Raw genomic sequence first — 6303 nt, 5'->3', positions numbered from 1 at the left:
AGACTGTTTATGGACCCCAGTATGCAGACATATTCAAACACACCATTTTAGAATAGGCAAAAATAACACATTTATGCTGCATGGTTTTTTAAAAATACTTCATGAATTCAGAGATATTATGATGCCTCCATAAAGCACAGTGCACACAGCACACTACGGAAACTTCATTATATGCCAGGGATCTGCATGCTGTCTTGTCTTAATCATTTTCCAATAGTGCATCAATAGTTGGTGCTGATTTAAATAAAAAAGTAGACTAGTTTTTAGCTAATAAAGCAGCGTCTGCCATAGTTTGTATTTAGGTCCGGCCCCTTCCTCACAGGTGCATCAACAAACCAGCGGGCGGTGCAGTGACATGGATACCATCCCTCGCACAGCTTCCCACTGTGAATCTTGCCATTTTGTCCCTGTGGTGCACGAAGGCATACACAGATCATACAGATGTCGTTACCAACGAGTCATTAATACCAAAATCCAAATTATGCCTTGTAGTCGAGGCCACTCATAAAGGTTGTGCCTTGTCACTTGGCTTTATTCATATATAGGTGAGGCTACAGGTCTAGATTGTGTGGTTTAGTCATGTTGGGTTGGTATGTTCTCTCTCTGGCTTCATCAGGTCAATGTTATATTTAAAACACACATACTTCTGCTTATCAGTTGTGATTTCACTTCACTGTTATTGGCTAAGTATGCCACACCATAACTTGTGGGAAAAAAGTACCATAAAAGAGCCCATTTCACATCATAAAATCATAAATCTCAATCTGCACACACAAAGCCAGTATTGTAATGTCTGAGTGAGCGGAGTCGTGGAATGTCAGAGGAAATGGATCAAAAGTGTGACTCAGGTCTTATCAGCCTGGCCCCAGTCATTGTTGTACAGTGACGCTTTTCTATTACCAGCACTGATTACAGCAGTTACACTTTCAAAAAGTGTGTTATTGTGTTATTTAGCCTCCTTCACGACAAAGTATGACGGTTAGTACCAATGGATTCCTTAGGTTTTTCTAGTTTTTTTATGATGTCACTATGTCCACTCTATCTATCTAGCTTTACTTATTACACGGCTGTGTTGAATACTCGATTCTGATTGGTCAATCATGACGTTCTGCCATAGCAACGGTCTGTTATACATAGCAACGGTCTGTAATTTCTGTATAACAGACCGTTGCTATGTATAACAGACCGTTGCTATGGGCGCAGCTCTGATGTCGGAATCTGGCGGACTGCTTTGATTTCTTCAGTAAGTAGCCGTGTAATAAGCGGGATAATGTGGCGATGAGGTGCAGCATCGCCCTGTCGGGGATTCTTTCACAACAATGACCGGTTCGCTGTACATTATCCCTTACATGTGTTACTTACTCATTCGATAATGACAGCTACCATCGCTCCGTACGCTACCCTCCCAAAAATGGTGGTGCCGTCCCAGAATGCTTCGCGAATCCCATTCCCTAGAGAAGTAAATTCTCTCGCAAACACATCAGAGATCACAGAGGCTCCCATAGGAATGAATGGACTCCCGGTTGACTTGCATATGTACACAGAACTATGTGGAAATGAGGCGTTAGATGTCAGGTAACACACAGTGATATTACTTCTCCAGTTCAGGTGCAATTCATATCTGTTTGAAGCGCTTTATGACTTCATATCTGAGTAACGTATCAGTATTGACTTGGTGTGTATAGATGTAGGTGTAGAGGTATGTGTGAATAGGATAAACGCAGCTTGTATCTAGTTTTACCGTGTTGAATAGCAGCTCTTATCATCCCCTCATAGACACAAACACACCTAAATGATCCAGTTATAAGCTTTTATCGATCTGCTGCTGGTCCTTTTATGACATGCTTGTGCCGTTGTTCCCATCCCGCACCATTGATTTTTACTGCCTGTGTAAACAGCAGGCCCCCTTGTAAAAGTGCCTCAGTCCACAGCAATGTGTTGGGCAGGTTGTGTGTGTGTGTGTGTGTGTGTGTGTGTGCGTTTGGGTTCAATGATATGGTGATAATACCAGATCAATGAGAGATCATGTTTCAGGATGCTACTCTTTCTACTGACATATGGGCCTTGACACACAGCTGTTAAATGTTTATTTTACCTTTAACTTAACCAAACACTGACTCATGTCAGAGGGCCCGTTTGCTGCTCTTCCATTGGTCAAGAGAAACGGATGTCATGGACATACAGGTGGTCTAGGCTGTCATGACTTCATCTCCACAATCATCTGCATCTGATTAATCACCCTGTTTATCCCTCCAGAGTCTACTGTAGGTTCATTTTGGTTAATTTTTGCTGACTTTCTGTACATTTCTTTTGGTCTTTGAAAAAGAGAAAAAAGCAGTGCACAGCATGTATTTCAGGGTTGGAGGTGCTGGCAACTGCAAAATAAACAATAATGACCCTGGGCATAGAAGGAGGTGCAAAATATTTACTATATATATCTACTATACTCTATTACCTTAGCTTGTATCTCAAAGGGACCTTCCTGGCTAAATAAAGGATAAATGGAAAAAAAAAACATTTACAAAATCTGAAAAAATACAGTAATGACAAGGGTTTGTGGTAGATAGCCTGCACACTCATCCAGCTAAAATATAATATATAGATATATTTTATTAAGGGCATTGCCTTCATTTTTGTCTTTGTTAAGCAGCTTTAAACTGTCTTGCCCCACATGGATGCCATCCTTTTTTTCAAAAATTCAACTGTCAGTCTGACTTATTGTTTTGTCCATTTAACAAAAGATTAACCTACTAGGAACCCAAAAAAAACAAGAAAAATGACACCTATAGAAATGCACACATCTTTATTGATAGTCAGCCTAAAATATAAAGAACAGTTCAAGGTTGTAAAAAAGATTGTTTCACTTTTTATACTTAAAATAAAATACAGCAGAACATAATTAAATAAATATATAATATTACATACATACATATAATACAGTCTAATTGTATGTTGTGATTTTATCCCAGCTTATTTTTGTTCTTTTTTCATTGAAAGTCTATGCACTGCAGTTAATAAATGTATGTTATGAAAAAATTCTTTCATAACATGGTCTACAGACATAGTGACACGGTGTGAAAGCCCCACATCAGCATTTTCAACTGTTTTTCTCAGCTTGTCTCTACATGATATATAAATAAAGTTATGTTACTTAAGATACGTTAATAAAACATGCTCAGTGTATTCACCGATGAATAGACATGTCCAGTCGTTGTCCCCAATGTATTCCCAGCCACCTGCGCACTACCCAATTTCATTATCAGCCTCCCAGTACATAGGCTATATACCTTTCGCCATTGTTCCAGATCCAAGTTACGATGAGATTGGACCAGCTAAAACTTTATTTTCTATTTTAGCAGGTTAATCAGGGGTTTGAAACCAGGCTAAGGGGTTTGTTCTTTGGCCTTATTTCATATTCTTAGGAGAAATAGTTAACTCCTTGCCAGCAGGACAAAGTAAAAACATTTAGTCTACTGAGGTGTGATTCCCTGCAATGAATGATAAGCCAAAGACAGGGTGCGTAATTCAAAGGAATAGACAAAGCATTGAACTTCAAGTCCTTTACTTGGTCCCTCACACACACACACAAATCACCACTGGCCTTTGCTTATTAATGTGCGGTTTCAGGAAACTATTGTTGCGCTGATGTTTCCAGCTATAATGTGACTGGCCAGAACAATGCGGTGTTAATTTGTTTGGTTTCCGGCGAAGGACTGTGAAAACAGTGATGGCCACGGAGACAGGAAAGGACATTAATAGGCCTAGATGAAGGAATGCTGGGGGATGGGGGGGGGGGGGGGGGGGGGGGGGGGGGGGGGGGGGGAGACACAGGGACACGTCCTCAGTGAAGGAGGATGTTGGACAGAGAAAAAGAAAGTTAAAACTAACTATAGTGTACTAGCAATAGGGTGATGAATTAAAACCAGTCCGTTTGCACAAAAAGGCGCATAAATGTCACGATAATGTGTAAGGCGTTTAGCATACAATAAGTCAGTTGTACACCATGTATCCTGTACTGACTGCAATGTAAACGCATCTCCGTATAAATACTACGGTAAGAGGGATGGTACATGTCCACAGGGGCGTTTTTTATCACGAGGGATCGCCTTGCTTCCCAGCGTTGGACACTTGATGGATTGCCACTAAACAAAAGGCACTATAGGCACCTGATTGGACGAACGCTTTCCCTCAGTGGGCTGCTGCTCTCAGCTTTGAAACCAGAAACAAGATGGTGGCTCGTTTGGAAACTTTCTTCACTTATATCACAAAAATAGTTCACTGAAATGTGTTTCTGAAAACATTTTATGTGAGAAATAATCCATGCAGTTGATGAATCTGTCTTTATTTTGGATCGGCAACAGTTAGTTTAAAAGTTTCTAGGGCGTTTCCAGAGGTGGCGAGTTGCGTTGGACGCCTAGACCTCAACTTTATGCAACTGGAAAAAAAAGTGAGAAAATGAGAAAGATCACTTATAGTGAAAAAACAGAGCCATGAGGAGGAGCAGAAGTCTAGTTTTCTCTCAGAACACTTGAATTACAATATGCTGAAAGGTTATTATGGGATTTTTGCCAAATGATGCCAAAAACATTCTGCCTACTGCAGCTTTAAGTATGATGGGCTCATAGTGTCATCACATCTCAGGGGTCCCTATTTCTTCTTTATTCTACTTATGTGTTTTCAGCCTGTTATAAACTGGGCTGAGGATAATAGAATCTACAGTAAACATCTGCATTTTATCAATACATTGTTCTGTTGAACAATACAAATATAATAAATATAATAACCGTTTTCAGTCCAAAATGGCGGCAGTGGCTGTTGTCAAAAAAACACCAGAGTTTCGTCTCTTTGCTTTTTATACTCTTTGGTAGTAATAGGCCTACACTTCACATGGTACTTGGTTGTATACAGAATAATTATAGTTATACACAATGTTTTGTCATATCATTAGGAGCATGTGTTGTAAGTTGTGGACTTCACCTAATGAATTGTCATGATGCTCACTTCAGTTGTCTGTATAAACAAGGAAATATGACAGTCAAGATTTTCTATAAAATAAGTTAAATGTGTGTTGTTTATAGAGGCAGGTAGTGTGGAAACCCCATCAAAAAACCTGCAAAAGTGTAACATTCCTCATCATATTTTGATTAAAATGTATCACTGAATAATACAGACTGTATGCTTGGCAGAGTAAATGTGATTTAACAGTGATGGGTCAGTCTGAGTCACATCTACACGGCTGTTTGTGTTGGTGTTGGTGGAAAAATTAAAGTATATGAAATTAAAGATAGTATTTCACACAGATTACCTTCTAAAATCATCATACAAATATTAAAATGACCCTTAAATAAATGATTCAAACGACTCACATGTTACAAAGTGCTACCAGTTTTTCAGAGTGTGCATAATTTCCTTTAGGTTACATTTTGTTTTGTTTTTTACTACAATTTGTAACTAAAGTTCATCAGTTTTAATTAATATTATTCCTGGCAATGAACAGTCACTTGTGTATGTGAGGTGTCTGTCTGCATTAAACAATACATTTAGTGATTTCATGTCAAAAAACAAGCGCTCTGTGGACCCTGTTGCATTCTTGTTATCCATGAAAAGTGTTATCTGAGACAATGAGGGAAACAGGATGTGCTGTTTTATCACTTCCTCCCAGTCCCACTTTGTTTAGGACTGTATCACAGCAAGTGAAGGAAAAGAGAAGGAGGTGGAGTGAAACTAAAGAACTGAAGGGATAAAGAGGAAGTTGGTGGGAAGATATATGTGAATGAAAATGGATTCTATGGGTACCCGCGAGTCTCCCCTTTACAGACATGCCCACTTTATGATAATCACATGCAGTTTGGGGCAAGTCATAGTCAAGTCAGCACACTGACACACTGACAGCTGTTGTTGCCTGTTGGGCTGCAGTTTACCATGTTATGATTTGAGCATATATTTTATGCTAAATGCAGTACCTGTGAGGGTTTCTGGACAATATTTGTCATTGTTTTGTGTTGTTAATTGATTTCCAATAATAAATATATATACATACATTTGCATAAAACAGCATATTTGTCCACTCCCATGTTGATAAGAGTATTAAATACTTGACAAATCTCCCTTTAAGGTACATTTTGAAAAAAATGTGTAATTAATTTGCGATTAATCGTGTGGATTATCATATCATTAATCGCGATTAAATATTTGAATTGATTGACAGCCCTATATTCTTAACTAACAAGCTGTCCGGTCTGTAACTTTACTGTTCTAAGTTCACTCTCATCGCTCTCATGGTGTTGTTTTAAGCAGCAGCAG

Source organism: Sebastes fasciatus, chromosome 20 (genome assembly GCF_043250625.1).
Source record: "Sebastes fasciatus isolate fSebFas1 chromosome 20, fSebFas1.pri, whole genome shotgun sequence".
Taxonomy (NCBI): Eukaryota; Metazoa; Chordata; class Actinopteri; order Perciformes; family Sebastidae; genus Sebastes; species Sebastes fasciatus.
Note: the sequence above shows the minus strand (reverse complement) of the source record.